The sequence below is a fragment of the Lepidochelys kempii genome, chromosome 3, assembly GCF_965140285.1.
Source record: "Lepidochelys kempii isolate rLepKem1 chromosome 3, rLepKem1.hap1, whole genome shotgun sequence".
NCBI classification, from domain to species: Eukaryota; Metazoa; Chordata; order Testudines; family Cheloniidae; genus Lepidochelys; species Lepidochelys kempii.
Window position 1 is genome coordinate 103,791,858 of NC_136382.1, and position 13,539 is coordinate 103,805,396.

A 13,539-nucleotide genomic window follows, 5' to 3' on the forward strand; every position below is an offset into this window, starting at 1 on the left:
GAACCACCGGTCCAGAGAGTGTGTGTGTGTGAGAGAGAGAGAGAGAGGTGACCTTGGAGGGGAAAAAGTTTGAGTCAAAGTTAAGACTGAATTGCCAGGCATCCAATGCTGAGAATTTGTTTTAACTTTTTAAATGTGAGAATCATTGCAAACATAACTAGGGTAGCAGAATTGACTGCTGCTTTCATTTAAGTTCGTGTGTGCTCAAGCTAGCTCCCTGTAAGGTTGCTTATCTGCTTAATTACTAATAAAACAAGTCTTTGCTGCATTAGGCACTACAGAGCTAATACACTTCTGAATTGGTGATTTTGCTTCATGAACGCGCAACAAACCTCTTAGCTAAATTCTGATTACTGAATCTTTCTTAATGGTGATGATAAATACAAGAGGCAGCAAGAATTCAGGTTGATTTTCAGATCAGAGATTGCAATACCAAGTTAGCAAAATCCTCTTTAGACTTGTAAATGGGGAAGATCAGATATAGAAATAATTGAGGACAATTAAATGTGGAACCCCTATGATGTCACTGTCAGTTACTTTTCTCTAATTTAAACCAGTCTTCAAATTCCTTTCATCTGGAAAACCTATACACCAAACTATGAGACTTTATATATTTCTAGAGCCCTGATCTCAGGTTTCATTCATCATTTCTAAATCAATCATTACTCATATTACTCATACATCATGTTCTGGGTGAGCAATCATATTCAGAGAGTTAAAGCAATGTAACATTGTCCATAGAAGCTGTTGATGGGTGATTTACAAAATGTGGAAATGTGCAGGCAAGCTATTATTTTCTATAACCCTCCTTTCCTTCTTGCTCTTTGAGAAAACAGAGCAAACAAAGACACTGAGCAGTAATCAGTACTTATGAGGAAAGCTGAGAAACGATCTGATTAGCATGTCCCATGAAATTTCCCAGGTTCATGTTCTTTTCTGATGTTTTGAGAAAGTTTTTCTTTTTAAACTTCCCAGGGTAATATCTACAGTCTCAGAAATTATGAATAAACATTACCCAGTCACAGCGAAGCACAGACTATTACCAGGGTGTGTGATGACTAAAGGTAAAGGATTCATATAGACAAATCTAAAAAGCTGAGAATTCTTCTTGGAGATACTTCCTCCCATGAGTCTGTTATTCTTTGTGATGCAAAATGTTGCTGGTGCATTGCAGATGTCAAAATATCTTTTCCCACGGCAATGGAAAGATGCTCAGAGTCTGACAGCTGGGTGAGCTCCTGATGGTGCAATGACAGGTTTTCAGAAACTACTTTTGGAAAATATTTCTATCTGCTATGTTAATGTCATGTATTAATGCACAAACATCCACAAAATCCAGGCAATTTTTGAGGCCTGATTTTATTTTTAATCAAATGGAATAGTCTATTATTTAAAAAGAAAAATCTTAGTAAGACTTCTCCAAATGAAGCCTGAGACATACTAAAGCTTGAAAACATGACAAGAGTCTCTATTAATAATCCTGTGACATCCACTGGAGTACGTTCTCTTCTTAGCGAAAAATCGTGCAGAATTTTCATAAACAAGTCTGGAACTGGTTTGGGATTCTGTAAGCAACAAACCTGCTTAGATACTACAGTGCTCAGGACCATTTAAGTGGGTGAGTGAATGGATAGATAGAAAACTCAGATCACTTTTGCCAAAATTTATAAACTTTTTGTTGAATCTGGGTGACAGTTTCCAGTTACTTCAGCAAACCTTGGCCCTGTTAATGGTTTTATATGTAAACCATTTAAAATTTTTTTTGTGGTTTCACGTTGTTTCAACCTGAAACTATGCCAAAACCGGTGGTGTCATGTCATAACATGTTCTCCTTGGGGTGAAACAGAGGAGGGTGGATTCAATTTGATGGGCTCCCCATACCTACCAAAATATGAAGCCAAAGATTGCTTTGCCAGAAGTTAAGCTGGCAAACAGGCACCTTTTGACATGACAGTGGTATTTGGTATGTTTCTCTATCTGTTCCAAGTTTGAATTTTTGGGATTGATTTGAATTCCAGCTCTCAAAGCAAAACTCTGGAGTAAGGTGTGTGTAGAACCAAATGAAGTAAAATAAAGGATTGAATAAACCTGCCCTGAGATTGCCATGAGTTTCATACAGCTTCACTGCCAGTACATGTGCATAACTCACACTAACATTATCCATGTATAATCTACTACCTCTGTCCTTTCATCCAGAAAACCTAATGCCTGAGTTGTTTTACTGAGTAGAGGCAAAAATTCTTTCTCCAGCCAGTACTGCAGAACGCTCAACTGTATAACATGGACATCCATTGCAAATTTGGATCATAAAACTGTTGTCAGTGGAAAATCTACACCTCAGATGTGTGCTAGAGATTCCCTTTGCAGATAGAAGAGCAGAATTTTGCTCTACATCTTTCTACTGGTCCATCACCCACTAATGAAATGCAGTCATATCTGCAGTGGAAAATTGTACCACTTTGTGCTTGCTATGTTAAAATATCAGTCTGAAGACAGGAACATGAACTTGGCATGGAGTGGGGTCATGTTAAGGTGAGCCCAGGGCCCCATATTGCCTTAATCCAGCCCTGAATAGAAGTAATGCCTATGCATGAAGAGGAGAATCTGCCCCAGTTTAATCCTTTTTAGGGAAGGGTGAAGCAAGTTAAGGGTGGTTCTGTGTTAACACAGAGATATATTTGCAAAATCTGATTCTGGCAGATGTCTCATCATCTTTCATGTGTGTGAGAGTGGGAGTGAGACCAACCACATGAGCACTAAGGCCCAGATTCACAAAGGCATTTAGGCTCCTAACCTCCAGTAATAGAAATTAGGGGCTTAAATGCCTTTGAGGATTTGGCCTAAGCATCAAACCCAATCACTCATACACGTGGAAGACCCAAAATACAGTAAAACCAGTATGAAGCCTCTGAAGAGGGAGAGAAGTAAGATGGCAGGCATCTGTGCAAAGGGTTCAGGATCACTGCCTGCCAGCAGGAAGCAGAATTTTAAAGGTAGGTGGAGCTGGGAATACGGCCAGTGGCTCTGTGACTATGTGGATCCACTGACCCAATCATTCTGGGGAGAGCAGGCTGGTATATATTTTCAAGAATATCATAGAATCATAGAAACACAAGAGTGGAAGGGACCTCGAGAGGTCATCTAGTCCAGCCCCAGCTCTGAGGAAGCACCAAGTAACAATAGACCATCTCTGACAGGCATTTGTCTAACTTTTTTTAAAAACCTCCAGTGATGGGGATGTCACAACCTCCCTTGGAAGCCTGTTCCAGAGTTTAACTAACTTAGTTAGATATTATGAAAAACTTTCTAATTATAAATCTCCTTGGCTGTTCTTGTCCTACCTTCAGTGGACAGGGAGAACACCATCCTCTTAGCAGCCCTTAACATATTTGAAGACTTATCAGCTCTCCACTCAGACTTCTTTTCTTAAGACTAAACATGCCCATTTTGTTAACCTTTCCTCATAAGTCATTAATAATTTTTCTAAACCATTTATAATTTTTGTGATTCTCTAATGGACTTTCTCCAATTTGTCCACCTCTTTCATAAACAGTGGGACCAAGAACTGGAAATAATACTCCAGCTGAGAGCTCACTAGTGCTGAGTAGAGTGGGACAATTAGTTCCTGTGTCTTACCTATGGAATTCCTGTTAATACACCCCAGAATTATATTAGCCTTTTTCACATCTGCACAACATTGTTGACTTATATTCAATTTGTGGTCCACTATAACCCAGACAGTTATACCCGATTTTGTAGTTGTGCATTTGATTTTTCCTTCCTAACTGTATTACTTTGCACTTGTCTTTATTAAATTTCATCTTGATTTCAGACCAGTTCTCCAATTTGTTAAGGTGGTTTTAAATTCTAATCCTGTCTTCCAAAGTGCTTGCAACCCCTCCCAGCTTGGAGTCACCTGCAATCTTTCTAAACATGCTCTTCACCCCATTATCCAAGTCATTAATTAAAATATTGACTAGTACTGGACCCAAGAGAGATTCCTGTGGTACCCCATTAGATACGCCCCCCCAATTTGACAGCCAACCACTTATTACTACTCTCTGAGTAGGGTCTTTACACCAGTTTTGTACCCACCTTGTAGTTTCCCTAGTTTGCTTATGGGAATGGCATGTGGGACTGTGTCCAAAACATTACTAAAAATCAAGATATATCATATCACAAGGAGGAGGGAGAAAATTTGTTCTTCTTAACCTCTGAGTATAGGACAAGAAGCAATGGGCTTAAATTGCAGCAAGGGAGGTTTAGGTTGGACTTAGGAAAAACTTCCTAACTGTCAGGGTGGTTAAGCACTGGAATAAATTGCCTAGGGAGACTGTGGAATCTCCATCACTGGAGATTTTTAAGAGCAGGTTAGACAAACTCCTGTCAGGGATGGTCTAGATAATACTTAGTCCTTCCAGGAGCGCAGGGGACTGGACTAGATGACCTCTCAAGGTCCCTTCCAGTCCTATGATTGTATGCTCTCTACTGTCTCCCATCCCCCCCACCTACTAGGCTAGTAATCCTGACAAAGAAGGAAATTAGGTTGGTTTGGCATGATGTGGTCTTGAAAAATCCATGTCACCTATTACTTATTACCATTGTTCTCTAGGTGCTTACAAATTGATTGATTAATTATTTTTCCAGTATTGGTATTTTTCCAGGTATCAAAGTTAGGCTGACTTGTCTATAATTCCCTGAGTCCTTACAGACTCAACTCTATAATTCCCCTTTACAATGAATGACAAACATAGGGCAAAAAGCCAGCTGTGGGTAGGAGCATCTTCTTCGTCCTCAGTCTCCTCCAACCTTTGCTTCAGCCCCTAGAAAGGAACAGAGGGTTCCCCTTTTTGCATCTCCCTACAGAAAAGACTAAGAGGGAAGGGTTTGGTCTTATCATTCTTTTCCACCTCCCCTCAGTGTGGGGAGTAATTGAGTTTAGGGGCTGAACAGCTGCATGCAGAGCCCGAGAGAACTTTGATCTGAACTCTACTCCTACTGCTGATTGATCAAAGCTCTGTGCTAGGAACAGAACAGAGAGCTACCAGCAGATCAAAGCACCCTTTCTGAAGTGGATGTGGGAGCAGCACCAGCTTTCTACATTCAAGGGATCACCCCATCAGGGTAACTGCCCTATCGACACCTGGCTATAACAATGGGCTATGAGGACTTGGGGAGAAAGGCATGGAAAGCTGGCAATAACTGATGGGTTCTTTGGTGACTTGGGAAAAAATTATCTCCTGATTTAGGGGTCCCCCATGCAAATAGCTGATTTAATATGTTACAAGATACTGGAAGCGAAAGGGAAAAATGTCAAAGTGATTATTGTTAGAGAGCTTATTCCTTCACTCTCCCACTTCCCTGGTCCTTCTCGCATGAACAGAGAGCAACAATACCTGAAGTACGAAGGTGCAAACAATTTGATGTTTATTGGGGTGAACTTCCAGCAAGTTTAAATCCAAGTTCCTTTTTCCTTATTTTCGAATCCCAACTTACTTCCTGTTTGCCCCTAATTTATATAGTAATATTCTTAGCTATACCCTAACCAATCATTCTACTGAAATTTAACTGACCAATCCTAACATATTGTAACATGATTAGCTAACCAATTATATATCTCACCACCTTAATTAGTTTACACCCAGCAAAATTAATTATACAGCAGACAGAAACAATCACAGAACCAGACAGACACCATGCCAATAAACAATAGCAAAGTGGAAACTATAATGACAAAACAATACAGAAGTGAGGATTTCACAATTACATCTATAAAGACAGAAGGGTTTCCCAGCTGTGTCTATTGATAAGTGAGTTCTTACCAGACAGAAAACTATCACCCTACATTTCCTTTTACATCTTCTAGGCTCTTCCCTTTCTCTGGAGGTGATAGATCGGATCACCTTCCTAACAGCCCCATATTGACTAGTTTGGGATGTGACTGGTCGCTTCCCAGCTTATGGCTGCCTCTGCTGCTTAGCCCTGGTCTACACTAGGACTTTAGGTCGAATTTAGTAACGTTAAATCGATTTAAACCTGCACCCGTCCACACAGTGAAGCCCTTTATTTCGACTTAAAGGGCTCTTAAAATCGATTTCCTTACTCCACCCCTGACAAGTGGATTAGCGCTTAAATCGACATTCCCAGCTCGAATTTGGGGTACTGTGGACACAATTCGATGGTATTGGCCTCCGGGAGCTATCCCAGAGTGCTCCATTCTGACCGCTCTGGACAGCACTCTCAACTCAGATGCACTGGCCAGGTAGACAGGAAAAGAACCGCAAACTTTTGAATCTCATTTCCTGTTTGGCCAGCGTGGCAAGCTGCAGGTGACCATGCAGAGCTCATCAGCACAGGTGACCATGATGGAGTCCCAGAATCGCAAAAGAGCTCCAGCATGGACCGAACGGGAGGTACGGGATCTGATCGCTGTTTGGGGAGAGGAATCCGTGCTATCAGAACTCCGTTCCAGTTTTCGAAATGCCAAAACCTTTGTGAAAATCTCCCAGGGCATGAAGGACAGAGGCCATAACAGGGACCCGAAGCAGTGCCGTGTGAAACTGAAGGAGCTGAGGCAAGCCTACCAGAAAACCAGAGAGGCGAACAGCCGCTCTGGGTCAGAGCCCCAAACATGCCGCTTCTATGATGAGCTGCATGCCATTTTAGGGGGTTCAGCCACCACTACCCCAGCCGTGTTGTTTGACTCCTTCAATGGAGATGGAGGCAATACGGAAGCAGGTTTTGGGGACGAAGAAGATGAGGAGGAGGAGGAGGAGGAGGAGGAGGTTGTAGATAGCTCACAGCAAGCAAGCGGAGAAACCGGTTTTCCCGACAGCCAGGAACTGTTTCTCACCCTAGACCTGGAGCCAGTACCCCCCGAACCCACCCAAGGCTGCCTCCTGGACCCAGCAGGCGGAGAAGGGACCTCTGGTGAGTGTACCTTTTAAAATGCTATACATGGTTTAAAAGCAAGCATGTGAAAGGATTACTTTGCCCTGGCATTTGCGGTTCTCCTAGATGTAGTCCTAAAGCCTTTGCAAAAGGTTTCTGGGGAGGGCAGCCTTATTTCGTCCTTCATGGTAGGACACTTTACCACTCCAGGCCAGTAACACGTACTCGGGAATCACTGTAGAACAAAGCATTGCAGTGTATGTTTGCTGGCATTCAACCAAAATCCGTTCTTTATCTCTCTGTGTTATCCTCAGGAGAGTGAGATATAATTCATGGTCACCTGGTTGAAATAGAGTGCTTTTCTTCAGGGACACTCAGTATAGCCCATTCCTGCTGGGCTGTTTGCCTGTGGCTGAACAGAAATGTTCGCCGCTGTTAGCCACAGGGAGGGGGGAAGGTTGAGGGGGTAGTCACGCGGTGGGAGGAGGCAAAATGCGACCTTGTAACAAAAGCACATGTGCTATGTATGTAATGTTAACAGCAAGGTTTACCCTGAAAGAGTGTAGCCACTGTTTTATAAAATGTGTCTTTTTAAGTACCGCTGTCCCTTTTTTTTCTCCACCAGCTGGATGTGTTTCAATGATCACAGGATCTTCTCCTTCCCAGAGGCTAGTGAAGCTTAGAAAGAAAAAAAAATGCACTCGCGATGAAATGTTCTCCGAGCTCATGCTGTCCTCCCACACTGACAGAGCACAGACGAATGCATGGAGGCAAATAATGTCAGAGTGCAGGAAAGCACAAAATGACCGGGAGGAGAGGTGGAGGGCTGAAGAGAGTAAGTGGCGGGCTGAAGAGAGTAAGTGGCGGGCTGAAGACAGGGCTGAAGCTCAAATGTGGCGGCAGCGTGATGAGAGGAGGCAGGATTCAATGCTGAGGCTGCTGCAGGACCAAACCAGAATGCTCCAGTGTATGGTTGAGCTGCAGCAAAGGCAGCTGGAGCACAGACTGCCACTGCTGCCCCTCTGTAACCAACCGCCCTCCTCCCCAAGTTCCATAGCCTCCACACCCAGACGCCCAAGAACGCGGTGGGGGGGCCTCCGGCCAACCAGCCACTCCACCACAGAGGATTGCCCAAAAAAAAGAAGGCTGTCATTCAATAAATTTTAAAGTTGTAAACTTTTAAAGTGCTGTGCTTAAAGTGCTGTGTGGCATTTTCCTTCCCTCCTCCACCACACCTCCTGGGATACCTTGGTAGTCATCTCCCTATTTGTGTGATGAATGAATAACGAATGCATGACTGTGAAGCAGCAATGACTTTATTGCCTCTGCAAGCAGTCATTAAAGGGAGGAGGGGAGGGTGGTTAGCTTACAGGGACGTAGAGTGAACCAAGGGGCGGGGGGTTTCATCAAGGAGAAACAAACAGAACTTTCACACCGTAGCCTGGCCAGTCATGAAACTGGTTTTCAAAGCTTCTCTGATGCGTACCGCGCCCTCCTGTGCTCTTCTAACCGCCCTGGTGTCTGGCTGCGCGTAACCAGCAGCTAGGCGATTTGCCTCAGCCTCCCACCCCGCCATAAACGTCTCCCCCTTACTCTCACAGATATTGTGGAGCACACAGCAAGCAGTAATAACAGTGGGAATATTGGTTTCGCTGAGGTCTAAGCGAGTCAGTAAACTGCGCCAGCGCGCCTTTAAACGTCCAAATGCACATTCTACCACCATTCTGCACTTGCTCAGCCTGTAGTTGAACAGCTCCTGACCACTGTCCAGGCTGCCTGTGTACGGCTTCATGAGCCATGGCATTAAGGGGTAGGCTGGGTCCCCAAGGATACATATAGGCATTTCAACATCCCCAACAGTTATTTTCTGGTCTGGGAATAAAGTCCCTTCCTGCAGCTTTTAAAACAGACCAGAGTTCCTGAAGATGCGAGCGTCATGCACCTTTCCCGGCCATCCCACGTTGATGTTGGTGAAACGTCCCTTGTGATCCACCAGAGCTTGCAGCACTATCGAAAAGTACCCCTTGCGGTTTATGTACTCGCCGGCTTGGTGCTCTGGTGCCAAGATAGGGATATGGGTTCCGTCTATAGCCCCACCACAGTTAGGGAATCCCATTGCAGCAAAGCCATCCACTATGACCTGCACATTTCCCAGGGTCACTACCCTTGATATCAGCAGATCTTTGATTGCGTGAGCTACTTGCATCACAGCAGCCCCCACAGTAGATTTGCCCACTCCAAATTGATTCCCAACTGACCGGTAGCTGTCTGGCGTTGCAAGCTTCCACAGGGCTATCGCCACTCGCTTCTCAACTGTGAGGGCTGCTCTCATCCTGGAATTCATGCGCTTCAGGGCAGGGGAAAGCAAGTCACAAAGTTCCATGAAAGTGCCCTTACGCATGCGAAAGTTTCGCAGCCACTGGGAATCGTCCCAGACCTGCAACACTATGCGGTCCCACCAGTCTGTGCTTGTTTCCCGAGCCCAGAATCGGCGTTCCACAGCATGAACCTGCCCCATTAGGACCATGATGCATGCATTGGCAGGGCCCATGCTTTCAGAGAAATCTGTGTCCATGTCCTGATCACTCACGGGACCGCGCTGACGTCGCCTCCTCGCCCGGTATCGCGTTGCCATGTTCTGGTGCTGCATATACTGCTGGATAATGCGTGTGGTGGTTGATGTGCTCCTAATTGCAAAAATGAGCTCAGCGGCCTCCATGCTTGCCTTGGTATGGCGTCCGCACAGAAAAAAGGCGCGGAACGATTGTCTGCCGTTGCTCTGACGGAGGGAGGGGCGACTGACGACACGGCTTACAGGGTTGGCTTCAGGGAGCTAAAATCAACAAAGGGTGTGCCTGTACATCAAGGAGTATTTCAGGCAGGACTGCACGGAGGGTTCCAATAAGAAATGGTGCACCAAAGTTATCGTTGTTATTGGAACAAGGAGGTTAGCCTGGCCTCTGATTGATACATGGCTAGATTAACCTCGCTGCGCCTTCTCTGTGACTGACTGCAGTGTGATCTAGACAGGGGAGGAGGAAAATGAGTACAAAACAAATCTGGTCTATTTCTTGTTCTGACCCACTCCATCTATCCTTTACATCTTTGGCTGGCAGCAGACGGTGCAGAAGGACTGCATGCCATCCACATCTCACGGCTGCTTGGCAGAAGATGGTACAGTACGACTGCTAGCCATCTTCATCTCTTGCCTGCCTGGCATAAGATGGTACAATACGACTGCTAGCAATCCTCATCTCTTGCCTGCCTGGCAGAAGATGGTACAGTACGACTGCTAGCAGTCCGTATCGCCTGCCCGCTCACCATAAGACGGTTCAATAGGACTGCAGGACTAAAGAGAATGACCTGGTCAAGTCACTCCAAATTTAGTCCCTGCGCCCATGTCTGCCCAGGCGCTCCCAGCCGACGTGGCCAGGAGCACCTCAGACACGACGAGGACGACTACCAGTCGTATTGCACCGTCTGCTGCCAGAAGGCAATGGGTTGCTGCTACTGTGCAGCAAAGCCGTACCGCATCTGCCAGCACCCAGGAGACATAGGGTGACGGTTACCTGAGCTGGCTCCATGCTTGCCGTGGTATGGTGTCTGCACAGGTAACTCATGAAAAAAGGCGCGAAACGATTGTCTGCCCTTGCTTTCACGGAGGGAGGGAGGGAACGGGGGCCTGACGACACGTACCCAGAACCACCCGCGACAATGTTTTAGCCCCATCAGAGTGCTCCATTGTGAGTGCTCTGGACAGCACTCTCAGATGCCCGATTGTTTGCCATTGCTCTGACGCTGGGAGGGGCGCTTACAGGGTTGGCTTCAGGGAGCTAAAATCAACAAAGGGGGTGGCTTTACATCAAGGAGTATTTCAGGCAGGACTTCACGGAGGGTTCCAATAAGAAATGGTGCACCTATGTTATTGTCCTTATTGGAACAAGGAGGTTAGCCTGGCCTCTGATTGATACATGGCTAGATTTACCTCGCTGCACCTTCTCTGTAAGTGACTGCAGTGTGATCTAGAAGAATGAGTCCCCTAGACAGGGGAGGGGGGGAAGCAAATCTGGTCTATTTCTTGTTTTGATCCACTCCATCTATCTTTTACATCTTTGGCTGGCAGCAGACGGTGCAGAAGGACTGCATGCCATCCACATCTCATGGCTGCTCGGCAGAAGATGGTACAGTACGACTGCTAGCAGTCCGTATTGCCTGCCCGCTCACCATAAGACGGTTCAATAGGACTGACTGCAGGACTAAAGAGAATGACCTGCTCAAGTCACTCCAAATTTAGTCCCTGCGCCCATGTCTGCCCAGGCGCTCCTGATCGACCTCACAGAGGCGACCAGGAGCACCTCAGACATGACGATGACGGCTACCAGTCATAGTGTACCGTCTGCTGCCACAAGGCAAGGGGTTGCTGCTACTGTGTAGCAATGCCGTACCGCGTCTGCCAGCATCCAGGAGACATAGGGTGACGGTTACCTGAGCGGGCTCCATGCTTGCCGTGGTATGGCGTCTGCACAGGTAACTCAAGAAAAAAGGCGCGAAATGATTGTCTGCCCTTGCTTTCACGGGGGGAGGGAGGGTGGGAATGGGGGCCTGACGATATGTACCCAGAACCACCCGCGACAATGTTTTAGCCCCATCAGGCATTGGGATATCAACCCAGAATTCCAATGGGCAGCGGAGACTGCGGGAACTGTGGGATAGCTACCCACAGTGCAACGCTCCGGAAGTCGACGCTTGCCTCGGTACTGTGGAAGCGCTCCGCCGAGTTAATGCACTTAATGCACTTAGAGCATTTTCTGTGGGGACACACACACTCGAATATATAAAACCGATTTCAAAAAAACCGACTTCTATAAATTCGACCTAATTTCATAGTGTAGACATACCCTATGAGGTGTATATGAAATTCCTGGAAGACAAGCAGCGATCCCACTCTTAGATAGTACACGCTGTCTAAAAGCTGTATTATTATAATTCAGAACAGATAGTTTCATCACACTCAGCACATGCACTTAATGTAGTGTGTATGTTGGTATAAACATCAAACATCAAGCTTCACGCTAGATAGATGTAAATGTAGGCCTACCTCCTGAAGTGATTAATAGCTTTCACTCAAGTTACTTCTCATTTCTTTTGTGTACAGTTCACAAGTATTGTCACCACTTGGAATGGTAAAGGGATCGCCGACGTATCTCAGTAATGAAAGATTTACAAGAGCTTAAATAATTAACATCCCCCGCAGGTGAACATAATAGCCATCCCCCAATGAATATAGCTGCAGTAGAAACCTCACTCCATCCACTTGAAACAAACTTATCTGTGCAACGCACCTGGGGAGCCTTACACACTTTATTGAAAGAAGAGTATATTCTGATGGGTGTTTGATGTAAAGTGTTATCATATATTTAGCTCTTTTCAGAAGAACAAGGATGCTTATCTCATTATTGAGTGAAAAACAATTTGCCCTGTATATGAATATTTTTGATACAGCAGTGAAATAGTCTGCTTTGCTCCGTTCTCTAGCGTTGCGCTCTGCTCCGTTCTCTAGCGCTGTGCTCTGCTCCATTCTCTTGCATTGTGGTCTATCCTGCTCAGCCTTTTTTGATACTCCCATGATGATAGATTCTTCCATGTTGCGATCTTGGACATTTTGTAGTACCAGAAAACGTCACTTTTCCTTGGAATTTTGGTTGTTTTTTCAGGATCGGTTTCTTTAAATGATCATTTTGTGTGTAAAAGTCAGCAACAGGAAACCTGTTCAGGATTACCAAATATCCATCATAACAAGCTTACAGGTAGTATTGTACACGAGCTCATGTGTGCTACTGGGCAGTGCTATATACCACATCCAGGCCACGCACGCTACATGCCAACATGGCAACTGTGTCCTAGCCTACTTTTCTCCCTCTTTCCCCCTCTAGACTCAACTAGAGCAATTCAATCTACTGGGAAATCGTTTCCACTACAAATCTCAACTCTCTTTATATTATATGACAGGTTTCAGAGTAGCAGCCGTGTTAGTCTGTATCCACAAAAGGAAAAGGAGGACTTGTGGCACCTTAGAGACTAACAAATTTATTTGAGCATAAGCTCACGAAAGCTTATGCTCAAATAAATTTGTTAGTCTCTAAGGTGCCACAAGTCCTCCTGTTCTTTTTATATTATATGTTACACACACACACACACATACACAAAACTATATTGAAAGAACATTATTAAAATTACGAAGTCAGGCACTCAAAAATTAGGAAATGTGACCTTAATTCGGCCCACTTGTGTGTATGCATTATGGTATCAACCTTAATAATATTATTTGAATATAGTTCGTGGTGTATAATTTCCAGGCAGCCATTTAGGAACCTGATGATAGGAAAGAAAATTTTGCATTGTGATATTAAAAATGTAGGTATGCTTCATTAAATGTTTAAAATCTTAGCAGATGCCAACTGTGAATGCCCAGAAATTGTTTTGTTTCAAAGAGCTTGTTTCTCAATGTGGTCTACTAATGTACAACTTGCAGAAGTTTAGTGTCGAGTTATTTTTGAGTTAGTGGTGAGAAAAAAAAATAAAACCCACAAAAAAAGTATTTTTTTATCATTTTGCAATAATGCAGTAACAGCTGAAGAGATTTTCCTC